This window comes from Protopterus annectens, chromosome 15.part0 (assembly GCF_019279795.1).
Source record: "Protopterus annectens isolate FY-2018-M chromosome 15.part0, PAN1.0, whole genome shotgun sequence".
Classification (NCBI taxonomy): domain Eukaryota; kingdom Metazoa; phylum Chordata; order Ceratodontiformes; family Protopteridae; genus Protopterus; species Protopterus annectens.
The window spans coordinates 544,967,858-544,985,940 of record NC_056749.1 but is presented as its reverse complement, the minus strand read 5'-3'; positions in this window follow the sequence as shown (position 1 = coordinate 544,985,940).

Sequence of the window (18,083 nt, the reverse complement as noted above, 5' to 3'; positions counted from 1 at the left end):
AATAAAAATTTCTTTGAGTAAAAAAAGAATGTAACCACTGAAGTCACAAATGATAATCTGCAATTGAACACTGGCTAACCTGACACCTCATATAAATATACTAAGGTCACGCTAACATGACACCTCATATAAATATACTAAGGTCACGCTAACCTGACACCTCATATAAATATACTAAGGTCACGCTAACCTGACACCTCATATAAATATACTAAGGTCACGCTAACTTGACACCTCATATAAATATACTAAGGTCACGCTAACCTGACACCTCATATAAATATACTAAGGTCACGCTAACCTGACACCTCATATAAATATACTAAGGTCATGCTAACCTGACACCTCATATAAATATACTAAGGTCACGCTAACCTGACACCTCGTATAAATATACTAAGGTCACGCTAACCTGACACCTCATATAAATATACTAAAGTCACGCTAACCTGACACCTCATATAAATATACTAAGGTCACGCTAACCTGACACCTCATATAAATATACTAAGGTCACGCTAACCTGACACCTCATATAAATATACTAAGGTCACTCTAACCTGACATCTCGTATAAATATACTAAGGTCACGCTAACCTGACACCTCATATAAATATACTAAGGTCACATAACAAGGATTACTTCACAAAATGAATAAAAAGGCTCTAGGCTGAAGGTACAGTCCACCATAAATACCGCCTACCTATAGCAACAAAACAGGCTACTACTTGTGCAAACACATCTAAGGAACCACTATATCTTAGTATTAGAGATGGTTCACCCATGGAAATAACAGCCTTGTAAATGCAGGCAGCATGGCAAGAAAAATGGGCATGCTGTTGGTCAAAGTTAATAGGTGTAGAATCACTGTGACTTAAACAAAGGTTAAAACAGGAAACAGTACAAACAACACTCGAAAGTTGTATGTCTCCACAGAGAACTTGTAATGTCATATGTTGGAATATGTAAAAGAAAGAATGATACCCGAATGACACGAAATACAAGATTTTAGCTCTAAGTCATTTCCTTATGAATTCTCATCCTTAGTAATATATTGCTTTCATTGCAAATAACATGAAAATATATATAAAAAAATAAATAAACTTTAGCCACTGTCTATGGGGATGTCCTGTCCATCAGGAAATCTACTGCATCCCAAATTTACAAGAGATGTACAGTACATCATCCTGTTCTGTAAGAATACTCTTTATACCTTCCCAATGGCATGCACTGCTTTACGAATACATTTAATCTTACACTCTGCACTATCTTTTTCCATCTAATAGGCCCAGTATAATCCATGATACTAATCAGGGCTTTAAAGAGTTGCTATCAAATGTAAGGAGTTCAAACAACTGAAAAAAAAACTGGCTTTTAGTTATGGTTATTCTTTGATGGAGCTACACTTACCTCTATATTGTAACCCATAACTACAAAAAAAGTTTATCTTTACAAGAAAGACTTTTCAAGCTCATGTAACCATTCATTCATCCATCCATCCAATTGTTGATAAGTTGCTTTATCATTTACAAGGTCATGGAGGCATTAGAGTTTATCCTGGCAGCCAACGGGTGGAAGGCTTTGAAGATTATTCAAGACAGAGTGTCAGTCTATTGTAGAATGTACACGCTCACCTACTCCCACTCTGCATATACAACTACTGACAGTATGGAAAATTACCAGTCATTCTACTGAATGTCTTTGAGAGGTGAGAAGAAACTGGAATAGCTGCAGAAAACCCACAAGGACACAAAGACTCTATGCAGACTCCACACAGAAGACCCCCTCAGCAAAGACTCACACTGGATTTAAGCATCTGTGGCAAGATGGTGATACTACGTATTGTACTACTTAGATCCCACAACCAGTCATGGATAACTTGGTGATACTGAATGCAATGATTACCCTTAATAACAAGAGAGACACATTTTGTTGGTAGTACCAGTCTAATTATCTGTCTATATCTAAATATTAGCATATATCTTAATAGATTCAAGTAGGTTAGCTATTGTTCTCTGTACCTTCATTTATGGTAGACTTAACTATTCTGGGACAGACTTGTTGCCATAATGGTTAAGGTCACCTTCCATGTACAAGGTTCAATGACAGGAATAATAAGGGTTGCCCATACTTACTAGGTTAAGGGGATGAGGATGCTAGATGTGAAAACAGACGTAAAGCTACTTCAAATTGGAATAATGTCAGAAAAGTTAGAATGATGTTAACCTTTTCATCAGACATAATCTCTCTTTGTCAAGTAATGAAGGACAACTGGCATATATTAACTGCCGATGATAAAATTTTGAGCATAGTTGGAGCAGAACCAAATTTTTGTTTTAGAAACAGGAAGTCTCTAAAGACTACTATGCTAAAGGAGTAATTCAAACAACGTTATTCAATCATGAAGACCAGGTACCTTTAGTTGTCAGTCTTGCAATTTTTGTATGTACATGGAAAATGGTAACACATTTATACATCCCACCAGTAGAAAGGTTTATAAATTTTCTTTCTACGTAGATTGTGCAAGTAGAAATTTGGTCTATTTAGCAAAGTGTAAGCTCTTTCCTACCTTCTACGTGGGTAAGCCCAATTGCTCACTTAGAGAGAGAGAGAGCATGAATATGTATATAATATATGCATTAATGAAGAGAACAATGCACTGGCAAGACATTTTAGTGAAGAAGGACCTGAGCGTACTTTTACTTTTTTTAGTTTTACAACTTGTTTACAATGACATGAGGTTAGGTGCTATCAGGAACAAAACAGAATAAATAGAAATGAGGTGGATAATACATTTACAGTCAGATAAATGTTACAGCATTAAGGAAGCTATCTCTTTAAAACCTTATTTAAAATCACATGATTTGTTCAAATGATTTTAGTGGTTACTTTTTATCTGAATGAGTATATATTCTTACTTCCTTGCATTTAATTCATGGCCTGATGAAGCATCCATATAGGATGTGAAAGACCTTACCTTATGTTATATTAAAGATATTTTATGTTTTACAGCCGTGCTGCAGTCTTCTATACCTTGTTATTTTATTTTGAACTTTAGCATGAAGATGTTTGCTTTTTCACCACTGGTGTTTTTATTTTGCATTCTTTTGAATTTTCTCTGGTACACCAAACTGGGATATGGCTGAGGGACTAGATACTGAAATGGATTTTAATCCCCCTTCATAAGGGTTCAACAAATGATCAGATTGTCTGTTTAAGATTATTCAGGCTGAATGTAATCCCCTACTTAAATGTAACACTGCCAGAATTGAAACTGCAACTGATTCTGCCAACTTTGATAAAGAGACTTTCAAAAGAACCATTAGAGAGTTAGAAAATGGTTTACTTAAACTCAAAAGATTACAATGGCAATGAATGTACTTTGAAGCATGCATTCACTTCAACATTATACGTAGTGGACTAAGTCTCCAAGAGTCTGACTTATGGACATCTATATCCAGAACTTTTATTTAAATGGCAGAAGCTTAACTCAGAAACCAGCTATGGCTGTATCAGACTTTTAACTGATCATTTTAAACAAGATGACCAGACCTTAATTCATGATATCAATGCCTTACAACAGCAGCTTTTTAACTTATATCCAATTGAAACTGTTCTCTCAGCCATAGAAGAAATTATTTGTGATGTTTCCATTTATGAAGTTAACTTCAAATACAAAAGAAGCATACATTCGACAGAGACATATCAGATTTTAAGTCAAGAAATGTTTTCTTTTTTTTTCCTCAAAAATTTTTTTATTTTCAATTAAAATAACATTTACATAATATTTTTAAATATAATTTTAAACAACTATATACAATATTTACAATAGCCTGACTTTTAATGATGTACACTGTATGTTATTAAATATAGAATTAACAGATCAGTTATCAGAGATACAATATTGATTATTGCAGAGTGTCCAACAAAGATATAACTTTATTCCAAGGAGTATTTACCAATGGCCTGGGATAGATTCACAGTTCTTTGATTTTTATTTCCATTGATGCAGTTGTCTCCATTAAAGTGTAGAATTCTTCCAAGGTCGGGGGTGTATTTGAATTCCACCTTCTGGTTACGCATTTCCTAGATATAGCAAGTATTATCCATAACAAATACATATTTGTCTTATTCAGGTAGCGACCTTCATTTACATTTAGTATAATCAATGCTTTAGTTAAGGTAAAGGATTCATTAAATAAAGAAATGTTTTCTCATGACTGAAAGTTAAGGCTTCAGCTGATTCTATTCCATCCAATCAGCAAGCTAGTTTTAGTATGAATCCATTGAATGTAGCTCCAGAGACATCTATTGAAATCTTTTTCTGCAGATTTCAAACAGAAAACTACTACTTTACCTGTCCTAAAGACTCTACAGGTTTTTCCTTCTTTACCCCTTCCCATCAGAGATTGTTCAGGAATGAGGAGATCACAGAGCTGGGGAAGAAAGAAAAGGAAAGAGTCACTGGAGAGACCACCTTCATCTACCATCAAGAAAATGTGGAATCCACCAAAAGTTTTTTAATATGGAACATTTTGTAATACTCCTTAATGAAAGAACAACTTTCAGTGTTGGAAAAAGGACTATATTTTATCCCTGAAGTTAAAATTAATAGCTGTGACACAATTTTAGATTTTAAAATGTTTATGAGATCTGTAGTGCTCAATATTATATTTCCCTCTGAAAATAACAACTCTACTAAAATCTTGAAGAAACCTAGTCTGTTCATGCCTGTTTTATATCCTTTGCTAGAAGCCTTCTGTCGGTCCTGTGAAAGAGACTTAATTTACATGCCAAAGGTAATAGTAACAGAAGTTTTTTTTAAACATCACTAAAAATGAATAGGTGGCTTTAACACAATTACATAACATCCAAGACTTTGTGATATGCCCAGCTGACAAAGGTGGGGTGATAATGTTTCTAGATAAATAATTTTATTTTAATAAAATACACACAATGCTTTCAGATGTTTCTACTTATGATGTAATTCACAGAAGAGATACTGACAGAATGATAGGTAGACTACATGAAGACATCTACAATAGTTTACAATGCAGATGTATTTCCATGAATCTTTATAAATATTTAATCACTGAACATCTTTAATACCAACTTTACAATTGTTACTGAAAATACACAAAGATCCTTGTGATCCCCCTAGGAGGCCTATTGTCTCAGAGAGGCTGGTTCACTGAGCAAGGCATCTATATATGTAGAAACCATGTTAAAACCTATTTTGGATTCAGCTCCAACTTTCCATAGTGAGATGAAAGAATTTCTTAAATCATTCAGTGAATTTATATTAGACAAAGCAGCTTTAGCTCACTCAATATTTGTTACATTGGATGTATGCTCACTATTTACAGTAATTCCAAATGAAGTGAGTTCAGAATACATTAGGACATACCTGATCAAGGAAAGTGAATACACAAAGAATCAGATTTCATTTATATGTATGCTTATTGAGTTAATTTAGAATAATAACATTTTTTCTGTTTGATGAGAAGTATTTTATACAAAAATAAGGTGTGGCAATGGGTACTCCCTATGCTAGTTCATATGCCAATTTACTAATGACACACTGGGAAACAACACATGTATTCACAAATCAGCATTTTTCATACTTCACTAGTTACTATAGGTGTTTTGTGGATGACATTTTATGTTATGGACAGACACTACAGCATTATTAGAAGAATTTCTTATTTTTTTGAACTCTACAACTCCTTTTATGCATTTTACTATGAACTACTCTGGACACACTATTGACTTCTTAGATGTTAGATTAGTTACAAATGAGGATTTATCCATATAACAATAGTGTTTACAAGAAACTATGTAGAAAAAAATGCAATATTACACAGAAAGAGTATGCATCCTGCACACATATATAGAATTATCATCAAAGGTCAACCATTATGAGTCTCCAGACCTACTAGCGATGATTGATCATTTAGATCACTCTTTCTGCCCAGAATAATGATTTTGTAGAAAGGGGATATACAGAGAAAGAACTGGATAAGCTTCTCATTATGGACAGGAATAATAAGGGTTGTCCTTATTCACTAGGTTATGGGAATGTGGATGCTAGATGTGAAAATAGACATGAAGCTACTTAGAGTGAGAGTGCGTGAACATGTATATAATATACGCATTAATGACGAGAACCATGCACTAGAAGGACCTGAACATACTTTTATTTTTTTAGTTTTACAACTTGTTTACAATGACATGAGGTTATGTGATATCAGGAACAAAACAGAAGAAATAGAAATGAGATGGAAAATAAATTTACAATCAGATAGATGTTATGGCGTAAATGAAACTGTCTCTTTAAAACCTTATTTAAAATCATGTGATTTGTTCAAATAATTTTAGTGGTTAATGTTTAACAGAATGAGTATATATTGTTACTTTGCTGCCTTTAATTCATGGTCTTATGAAGTATCCATATATGATGTGAAAGCACTTACCTTTTCTTACATTAAAGAAATTTTGCATTTTACAGCCGTGTTTCTGTCTTCTCTACCTTGTGGTTTTTTATTTTATTTTATTTTTATTTTACATTTGTTAACCAGGGGTGTCTGACTGGGCCGAAAAGGCCCTTTTTCAGCAGAGGCCTGGGGAGAAAAGCTCCACAAAGAAAAATTACAGACACATTTAGTTATTTAGACATGATCAGTATACACACAAATTACAAGAGACATGTTTTTACAATGGTATGCGGCACATAAACAGTTACAGTGGAGAGAACAAACAAAAAAATATTAATTTTAAAAATAAAGGCAATTAATAGATTTGTGGTGTACAGCTGAAATTTGGAACATAGGTAGAATACATACATAGTACACAGGTACAGTACATACATTGTAGATTAGCTAGTGTTTGTGAGTAAGATTGAAAACTATTATCAAGTGCTCTAGATTTAGTATGTATATGTTATCCGCTTTCACTAGCCTGGGGAGCAATCATGGCACTGCCAACTTTGCTTGAGATGTTGTCTGATGAGGTCTTTAAAGGAGGCTTTGGATGATGTGTTTTGAATGCTAGTAAGGACAGAGTTCCATTTTATAGCCACTGAACTACTATATAGTGCATCTCCAAAGCTATTGTAGCTTTTGGTGACTTCTAGTAGTAGTTTGCTTGATGATCTAAGAGGCCTTTTGGCTGAATGATGTTGTACTAGGTTTTTGAGGGCAGGACACTTATTGGGGAGGTAACAGATAGAATGACAGAGGCAGATCTGATTGTAGGTTAGGAGGTTGGGCAGTTCAAGCCAGTGGAGCTGTCTCAAAGCAGTACACTGATGAGTTCTATATGAGCAATTTGCAGCAAAGCAGGCAATTCTGTTATAGCAGGCTTCCATTTTGCTTAGTTCAGTTTTGTTGAGATTAGTCAGAATGGGAGATGCATAGAGTAGAGTGGATAGGTTGGGAGCGAGCAATGGCTGATCTTGTGTTGTTGGTAAGAAATGGTTTGATATGGTAGAGTGACCCCAGTTTGGCATGTACTTTTTTAATAGTTAAGTTGAGATGACTATCAAATTCTAGGTGGGAGTCTATGGTTATTCCCAATAGCTTAGCCTGTGCCACTGGTGCAATTGGAGTAGTATTTGTGGAGTAGATAGTGAATTGACTGTTAGTGTTTTTGTTAGTGTCATCTGCATAATGAATTATAGATGCATGCTGTGTGGAGGTATGGAGGTCATTTGTGAAGACTGTGAATAGTAGTGGTCCTAAGATAGAACCCTGTCGGACTCCTATAGTTATGGGCAGCTGAGGAGAGAGAACATTTTGCATGAAGACATTTGCTTTTCTACCATTGGATTTTTTGTTTTACATTCCTTCAAATTTTCTCTGGTACAACAAAGTGGAACATGGCTGAGGGACTAGATATTAGATTGGATTTTAATCTCCCTTCTCAAGTGCTCAAAAATGATCAGATGGCGTAAGATTATTTGGGCTGAAGATAATCCTCTACTTAAATGAACCACTGACAAAATTGAAATTGTGATTCTGACAACTCTGATATAGAGACTTTCAAAAAAACCATTAGAGAGTTAGAGAGTGGTTTACTTAAACTCAAAAGACTATAATGGCACTGAATGCACTTTGAAGTATGCATTCACTTCAACGTTATACCTAGGGGACTAAGAGTCTCTAACATGCAGACTTATGAACATCTACATCCATAACTTTTAATTAAATGACAGAAGCTTAACTTAGAAACCAGCTTTGGCTATATCAGACTTTTAATCCTGATAACTTTAAACCAGTTGAAGAGACCTTAATTCATGATATCAACACCTTACAACAATGGCTTTTTAACTTATATCCAACTGAAACTGTTCTCTCAGCCACATAAGAAAATTTTAGTGATGCCTCCATTTAAGTTAAACTTCAAATACAAAAGAAGTGTAAACTCAACAGAGACATATCAGATTTTAAGGTAGGCAATGTTTTTTTCATGGCCAAAAATTAAGGCTTCAGCTGATTCTCTTTCATCCAATCAGCAAGCTAATTTTAGTATGAATCCAGTGAATGTAGCTCCAGAGACATCTGTCGAAAAATTTATGCCAACTTACTAATAACACACTGGGAAACAACACATGTACTCACAAACCAGAATTTTTCACACTCCATTAGTTTATATAGGCATTTTGTGGATGACATTTTTATGTTATGGACAGGCACTATAACATTATTAAAAGGATTTCTTATTTTTTTGAACTCTACGACCCTTTTTTTTGCATTTTACTATGAACTGGTCTGAACACACTATTGATTTCTTAGATGTTAGATTAGTTAAGAACAAGGATTTATCGGTTAACAGTAGAGTTTACAAGAAACCATGTAGAAAAAATGCAATATTACAGTGAAAGAGTATGCATCCTGCACACATATATAAAAATGTCATCAAAGGTCAAGCATTATGAGTCTCCTGACTTACTAAAGATGATCATTTAGATCACCTTTTTATGCCCAGAATAATGATTTTTTTTAGAAAGGGGATATACAGAGAAAGAACTGGATAAGGTTCTCACTACTGATAATATAGACAGGAATAATAAAGGATGTCCTTATTTACTAGGTTACAGGAATGAGGATGCTAGATGTGAAGATAGACATGAAGCTATTTGAAATTGGAATAATGTCAGAAAAGCTAAAATGATAACTTTTTCATCAGACATAAATTCTGTTTGTCAAGTAATGAAGGACAACTGCCATATATTAACTGTCAACAATAAACTTTTGAGTATAGTTGGAGCAGAACTAAGTTTTTGTTTTACAAACAGGAAGTCTCTAATGAGTCTGCTATGCTATAGGAATAATTTGACCAACATTATTCAGTCATAAAGATCAGGAGGCTTTAGTTGTAGATCTTGCAATTTTTGTAAGCACATGGAAAATGGTAACACATTTATATATCCTACCACTAAAAAGGTTTATAAATTTTCTTTCTACACAGATTGTGCAAGCAGGAATTTTGTCTATTCAGTAACGTATAACCTACTTTCTATGTGGGTAAGACCAATCGCACACTTAGAGAGAGAGAGAATGAGAGCATGTATATAATATACACATTAATGACAAGAACAATGCACTAGCAAGGCATGTTAGAAAGAAAGACCTGAACATACTTTTACTTTTTTAGTTTTACAACTTGCTTACAATGACATGAGGTTAGGTGATATCAGGAACAAAACAGAAGAAATGGAAGTGAGATGGATAATAAATTTACAATCAGATAGATGTTACGGCGTAAACAAAACTGTCTCCTTAAAACCTTATTTAAAATCATGTGATTTGTTCAAATGATTTTAGCAGTTACTTTTTAGCTGAATGAGTATATATTGTTACTCTGTTGCCTTTAATTCATGGTCTGATGAAGCATCCATATAAGATGTGAAAGCAATTACCTTTTGTTATATTAAAGAAATTTTACATTTTATAGCCATGTCATAGTCTTCTCTACCTTGTGATTTTAAAATAGTGGAACAGGTTAACAGCTTCAAGTATCTGGGAGGGGTGTTTGAGGAGAAGGGAAGTCTGAATGAGGAGGTCATAGCTAGAATCAGAGAGTTGCAGCCACCTGGCAGTGTCAAGTATAGTATATGACAGAAGAATGCCAAAGAAGCTGAAAAGTAAGGTGTACAATCGATCGATATCTGTGCAGTGACTGAGACCTGGTTCAAGGCTCCAGAGAGCACCCTTGCACTACCAGGCTATAACTCATACCACATTTTTTGGCCATGTAACCTGGACTGGAACACCAAAGGCGCAGGTGTGTCCATATTCATTAAGGATATCCACACCTCCAGGCTAGTTGCTTAGCATAATGCAGCCGAGGTTATCTAAGTGCAACTAACTCTGGGCAAAACTGCAATCCAAATTGTAGCTTGCTACAGATCACCCACCATGCCCCAGGATTCCCACTCCTCTTTTCTTGATGTACTGGAAAATATTAGGGTTCAACCTAACACCCTAATAATGCCAAACGCCAGAGAAGGGACAACGACGAGATATTTGTGGAACAGGAAGCCCGTCCAAAGAGATGGTGTCCCCGATTGAAACACAATGGCAACTATTCGACGGACTGGAGATAATTAAGCCCAATGAACATTATTTTGGGATGGGATGTCGGTTTGCAGACACAGCTGATAACCAAGAAAACTTTGATTCGTCTTTGTTAGTAGACACTGATGGGAGAGGTGATAGCAGCTTCGGTTGTAAACCTTCATCACCAACAGTAAGTACTTTATTTGATTTTGAATCTCCAAATGCTAATCGCCAGAATGAAGTAGCAGTGTTGAAAAAGGACTACATCTTTTGCGAAAGCAATCAACTGAATAACAGTAGTTGGACATTTAAAGATATAAGTGTATATCTTGATTCTGGTTGTGTAGATACATCTGAAAATCAAATGATTAAGTGTTGTAGTGAAGCAGTTGGGAAAAGTAAAGCTGAATATGAAATAGAATTTGATACGACCGAAGTTGTTAATTTATCTGATCTTTTAGAAGTGATGAACGAAGGTTTAAATGTATCTAATTCTAATGAACCTGTCATTATAACTAATGAACATGGTGATTTTTAAACTATACAATTATTCTAGTAAACAATTGGACACTAGGCATGAGGAACTGTTATCAAAAGGTTTTACATCCGTGCCCGGAACAAAAGAAGATGTAGTGGATGTGTTAATAGATTTAAAATTACTGACCCGCAAAATGAACATTAGGATGTGGTTCTTAGATGAAAATAATTCTAGTATTAATTATTTAAGGAAACCTAGTAAGTTTAACCCCCCAGCTAATAGTACCGTGGTGTTATTTGAAAAAGCATGTGAGCTGCAAATAAGGGAGCATTTCAGGAATAAGTCAACAACTCGGAATAAATTCATGAATACCAAGGATGATGATAGAAATTTGACTAAGGAAGAGAATGAATTATTGATCCAACTTGTTAAAGATAAAACAGTTCGTTATATGAAGCCTGATAAGGGCAACGGTATGGTAATTATGGATAAAAATGACTATTCAAATTATATTTTTCAAATGTTAATGCAGGATACATATGAGGAGGTTACTTTAAATGAAATTCACATAGCCTTTACCAAGATAGACATAATGATTGACGATTTATTATTTCAAGGACAGATTAACGAATTAGATTTTAGTTATTTGAAAAATGATTTTCTAATTATAAGTTATTTATTTGGTATCCCTAAAATACATAAAGGTTTAAATAATGTAGCCTTCAGACCAATAGTAGACGCAAAAAGGAGTAAAACTTTCTTTATTAGTAAATACTTAGATTATCATTTACAAAGAGGTTTACTAAAATTTGATTACATTACTAAGGACTCGTGGCACATTTTGCACAAATTAAACAGCATTAAGCCTGGTCCTTCTATACTGTTTCTTACTATTGATGTAAATAGTTTATACTTGGTTATTCCTAACAATATTGGTTTGGAGTGGTTGGAATGTCAATTATTAAAAACTGGATTATATAAACAGGACCAGATTAATGTATTAATTTCCCTTATGGAAATTGTATTAACTAATAACTTTCTATTTTTTGAAGGTAGTTACTACAAACAAATCATGGGTGTGACGATGGGGGCCGCTTGTGCCCCCAGCTACGCCAACTACGTGATGTCATATTGGGAACAGAATTATGTGTTTGAATGTGTTTGAAAGTGAATTCAACAATTATATTCAGTTATACACACGTTTCTTGGGCGATATTTTTATCGTCTGGGATGGTGGTCCTGACAGATTATTAACATTTATTGTATATATTAACAACTCTGTAGAATTTTTGAAGTTTACTCATATTTATAGTGAGAAGGAAATAAATTATTTAGATGTGCATTTGCGGTTTGATCATAGTAAAGGAACATTATTTTCTGGTATTTACAGAAAAGCTACATTTTCCAACGCATATTTAAATTATTCTAGTTGGCATCCTGACCATCAGAAAAAAGCCATTGTAAAGGGGCAGATGGTCAGGGCGTCCAGAATGATAAATAATTTTGAAGAGTTTAAGAAGGAGTTGGAAAATATTATGGGGATGTTCATCAGTAGGGGTTATCCTATTAATTTGGTTAACACTATTAAAAATGAAATAGTAGCAAAAAGAAGTAAAGGAATTTACCAGCCGATATTGAACTTGGAAGTTGCATCAGTCAATACGAATATGTTTATGGCTTTACAGTTAAACACTGGAGTTAGTGAAGCGGACATAAAAAAGGAAAGTTTATATTTTATTACTACATATGATACAGAATTCATAATTAATGTAATACAGAGAAACTGGGAGATGTTGAAATTGGACATTAATGTAAGTAAAAAGATGAGGAACTTACCCATCAATGTGTATAAAAATTGAAAGTCATTCAAGAATTTATTAGAAAATGGGATGCATTCCAGTAATGTTCCCTTATCATGCAGACCAGTTGGCAATTTTAAATGCGGGAGATGTAGCCTTTGTGGGTACATCTTAACCACGGGTAATAAAATCATGGTGGGGAAAGAAAAAATATTTATCAACGGACATTTTAATTGTTTTTCTAGAAATGTTGTTTATTTGGCTAAATGCAATGATTGTTCAGCATTTTATATAGGGAAAACATGCAGAGCTTTAAGAGACAGAATAGGAGAACATGTGTTAGACATTAGACATCAAAGGAATACCAATGCTTTATATAGGCATATTAAACTACATCCTGGACACAAATTTAAATTTGCATCATTCAACAAGTAATAAAGGATAATCAGGAACAAATTTTGGATGTGCATTTAGATTTATATGAAATGAAATGGCAACTAAGATTAGATGCCACTAGATATCCAGGAATTAATGACAACATTAGCATTGCCCCCTTATTAAAGCTCAGACACATTAAGGGTTAAAATATTATGAGTATTATAGGGGGTTCCCTTATGGGATGTTGGATGTTTGTTTTGTTTTGTTTTATTACAATCATTTCTTTTACTACAATCATTACATTTACCAATTATTTACTTAATTTCATTATTCATAGTATATTACGTAGATTTTTTCTATGAATTTTTATCATGTATTGATATTTTATAATATATATTTTATATATACTTTTAGTATATTTCATCCTATATACATTTTAGGTGGTTATTAGCACAACATTATGTTATGTTATTTAATGAGAATGTTATGTTGACATACATTTTTTTAGGGTAATTGTTATGAGCATATAACATTGGTTTAGTGTATGCATTTTCTACTTAGAATGTTTAAAACTTAGATTAAATGAAGGATGTCTTTTTAAATATTTTAGAGTTTGGATGTTTTACTTGATTAAGTGAATCGTATGGTGTTAATATCAATTACTGAAGTGTATATAATTAAGAATTTAGCATTGTGAAATTGTTCTGAAGAAGTCTTCTGATGTAAGACGAAACCTAGGTTAACTGTTTGTGGTATTTTCAATAAACGTGGTATTTGTAGTATTGGAATCTGGTTCACCACTGTCTTTCTTCATAGTGGATGATGGTCCTTAAGAACGAGTGGCTACAGCCTTTGTGATTTGATTCTTTGGTTTGTGGCTTGGTTGTTTTAGTTTACATCTCAGGACATTCACACCAACATGGACAATGACAGAGTCATATTTGTACTTGTTGTGGAGTGACCTGAGTGCGTGAGTTATGTGGCGGATCCTGGCACCGACAAGCAGCTGACAGTAACCTTCTCCTTGTTTAGCCTGATGAGTGGGACATCGGTGTGCCTGACTATAGAGTCACCTATGACTAGTGTGTTGGGTACGTTGGTTTGCCTTATGGGCTGTGGTTTATTGGCACACTGAGTCTGTAGGCTATGTGCCATTTGGGTTGTGTTGGAGGGTGGAGGTTGCTTGCGTTTCTGCTTTGGAGGTCTCTGTTGCTTGAGCAGATTATTATTGAGAGCCTCTGTGAATGTTTTCGTGTTTCTATGTTTGGATTTTGGTGATGTAGGTTTAGTGGGACTATGTGATGAGTGTGGTGTGGTGCAAGTGTTTACCTTCTCCTCTTGACTGTCAAGTGCAGTCATGGTTGGAGAGAGCTTTACCTCCAGTTTGGCTAGATAAGTGCATCTCTCACAGGTTGTGGTGTTGGGTGGTAGGAGGAGTGGGTTGTCTGTGTGCATGAGACAATTGCTACATTGCCTCAAGATGCCCAGACTCATAAGACAGGAGAGAAGACTGGGTACTGACTGTTGGACATGCCTGAATAAAAAAATTACTTTCCTCTAGACAAGTGAGGAAAGTGACTATAAGAGATGTTTTTCTCTAAGCAAGTGAGGAAAGTAAGTACAAAAACTGTTTTCCTCTAGGTAAAGAGGAAGGCTGAGTGCTGTAGTAATTTGTAGCTTATTTAGTGCTAACAAGTTCTGAACAAGTGCTGAGCATGAATAAGCAAATTCAAGTGCTAAAACTAAGAATCTGTACCTGGATCTTGTGGTAAATAGGCTACCTATTGCTAACCACTCCCACTGATAAGCTAAAAGGCTTCCCTCCAACACAGAAAGGCTTGGGGGGGGGTGGGCTCAGAAGCTTACAAACAGTCCTGGATATAGCAAATCTGTATATGGACTAGACTAGTTACAGGAAAGAATGGAAACAAGCGCAAATGCAGGCTTTTAAACCAGTAAGTTAAAAGAGATGGAAAAACTGCCAATAAACTACAATTTCTGGGCCAGAAACCACTCTTATGGTAGATAGGCTACCTAGTGCTTACCACTCCCAAAGGTAATAAATATCTATGTACTGTAATAGTAGAAGTACTTTACTAAAACCTAAGCTTTCTGTATTTCAGATCTATACCTTTGCAAACCCTGTCATTGTCTTTTTAACTAATGTATAACAATTATGTAAGATACACTGTATTCTGTAAATTAACAAATTAAGACTGACTTTTTATGCCTTGAGTATATTAAATAACTATTACTACTTATTTTTAGATAACTTATCTTAATATGCCTGTTACAAATAATTCTGTCACTTTACCCTTAAAACTAATGACTGTGAAGTATGATGTAATGTTGTTAGAAATGTATAATATGAGGTATGATGTAATAAACCTGCTACAAATAATTCTGTCACTTTACCCTTAGAACCAATGACTGAATAATGTGAAGATCTGAGCATGAATGTTATACTCTGAAGAAATCTCACTGAAATGTACCATACTGAACTCATAAATGAGTATGAATGTCATATTCTGAAATTTACATTAAAGTGATACATATTTACACTGAACATCTAAAATAGCTGTTTATAAATGTTATATTCTGGAAACTAACTAAACTAATACTAAAGGAATATCTTTTTTCTGTCAGTATTACTTGAATATAGATAAAAGCATAAACTGAAAACTGGTACTGTTCTACAATTGTCTGAAAATATTTGCATGCTTGTTTTAACTGTAATCTGCAGAAATGCACATCTGTTGTATACACATTTTAACTTTAAAGCATGTAGATAACTAAAACACTTTTAAACAAACACTGAAGCTGGCTTTGGTGGGCTTGACTTTCTGTACTTGAGTTGTGCACCACACTCTTGCCAAGTTTAGGCCTTTTACTACATTGTCTGAGTCACTGCTGAGGTATTAGAAGGGCTGCTTTCTTTGTCCATTTTACACTTGTGCCTTCCTAACTCCTCTGGAAGATTGGGTGGCTGATGCAATTTTTACTGTATTTACTCTCCAGTCTGGGAAATCAACCTGGAAATTATTTAAATATCCAAAATTAACAGAGTGTCTTTTTGTAGCAATATCTACAAAGCAGAAAAAGCAGTATCAGGTCATTAAAATAAAATTTACAGCTTTAGCAATTCTGAACTAATAGTATTGCATGTTGCCCTGACTTTATTTAAAAATTTCTGCATGAAATAACCATATGTTGCTAATAAACTCTTATAAGTCTATAAGCAAACTGATAATATGCTATGGTGAAATAGACCTATGTTACTAATAAATAAATTTTCGCAAGTCTGTAACTGAGCTAATAATGTACTACAGTGAAATAAATGGAAAGGCTGTAACATTATTACTGAATCAAACAGAAACCTCATTGTTTTTCCCTGTCATAACTTCAAATGAAATTATAGTAATCTGACACTGTATTAATATTTCAACATTTTTTGCATTTCTGCACATTTATAAAATTGTCACACTAGGTTGCATGTATCTCCTTTTTTTCCAGACCATCCAAAAAACAGAATGATTGCCCAGTAGGCTAGAAAATATTTTACAAACTCTGTTATTCTGTTTGGTAATCCAAACAAATACCAAAGTTTGTTAAAATGCCACTTCAGACTGTTTTAAGATCAGCATCACTAATGCAATATGATCATGTCTGATACTAGTAAAAGACAATGTTCTGCTTCCCACCGATGTGTCCATTTACATCATTAAATGAGCGTGGAGGTGGAAGGAGAAATGAGGTGGAGAGAGGTAGGTAAGGGAAGGTGAACGGAGTGTGGCTTCCTCCATTTTTTTTCACAGCAAAAGATTGTAACTCTAATGCCACATCACTGGCTTAGATGAAGTCATTTTTTGAGACTTATTAGTAATTATCCAGCAAACAGCACTGCAGGTCTTGTGTTTTTCTTTCCTTTTGTTATTAAGGGTTATAGCCTGTGTTAAGGTGTATAAAATGCAAACATGGACATACTTACACTTGATCGTAGCCAAAAGTCCAAGAAGTGATAAGTACTTTATACAATCAGGTTACTATGCTGTGTTTTAAACTTCTAGAGTGACTGCATCACTTTAAACAGCCAAATGATACCAAAAACACTTTTATAAGTTCAGGGGTTCAATGTGTATATCTATGAATCGTACATGTAGATAATTTTGTTACAGTAGCTTCTCTTTCCTTTGCAGTTTGAGGACAGCTGGAATGGAGAAATGTCTTAAATGGTTATTAGCTGTAATGGTTATAGCACTTTAGCATTTATGACTACAGTCAGTCCTGAAACAGCTTTAACTGGTGATAAAAAAAAAATGTTCCAGGTTTTAACTATGTTTCAGAAAGACACATTACAGAAGGTTGGACCATTTACTTCCAAGCATGAGATTTAGTAACCTTGCCAATCTTCCTGATGTTTAAATGAAAAGGCTGTCAGTATCAAAAGTACAGTTCTCATATGGGGAAAAAAGCATTAGTTAATTTATACAAGTAGGTCCTGCACAGAGATGGATGTCATTAAGTGACACACATGATATTAGTGAGTGATCTTAAAAGTGAGTGTAAGCTATTTATGCTTGGTTTCAGAAGGTAGCAGTTTGTATTTGTACAGGCTCTGCTGTTTTATTTTATGTTTGATAAAAGACAAGTTTGAAACGTAAGTGCAATGATCATCGTCTCTGCATTAAATAGTAGTGTCATTACTTACATGGTCTGAATTTCTAATGCTGGCTCTTCAAGCTCCCATTAAAGTACAACTAAAAATACAGCCACAGAATGTCTCAGAGTAGTAGGACCAATATTACACTGAGAGGTGTAGCTGAGAATAAGGCTCCCACTGAATAGGCGTGGCAAGGAGGTGGCAGGGTG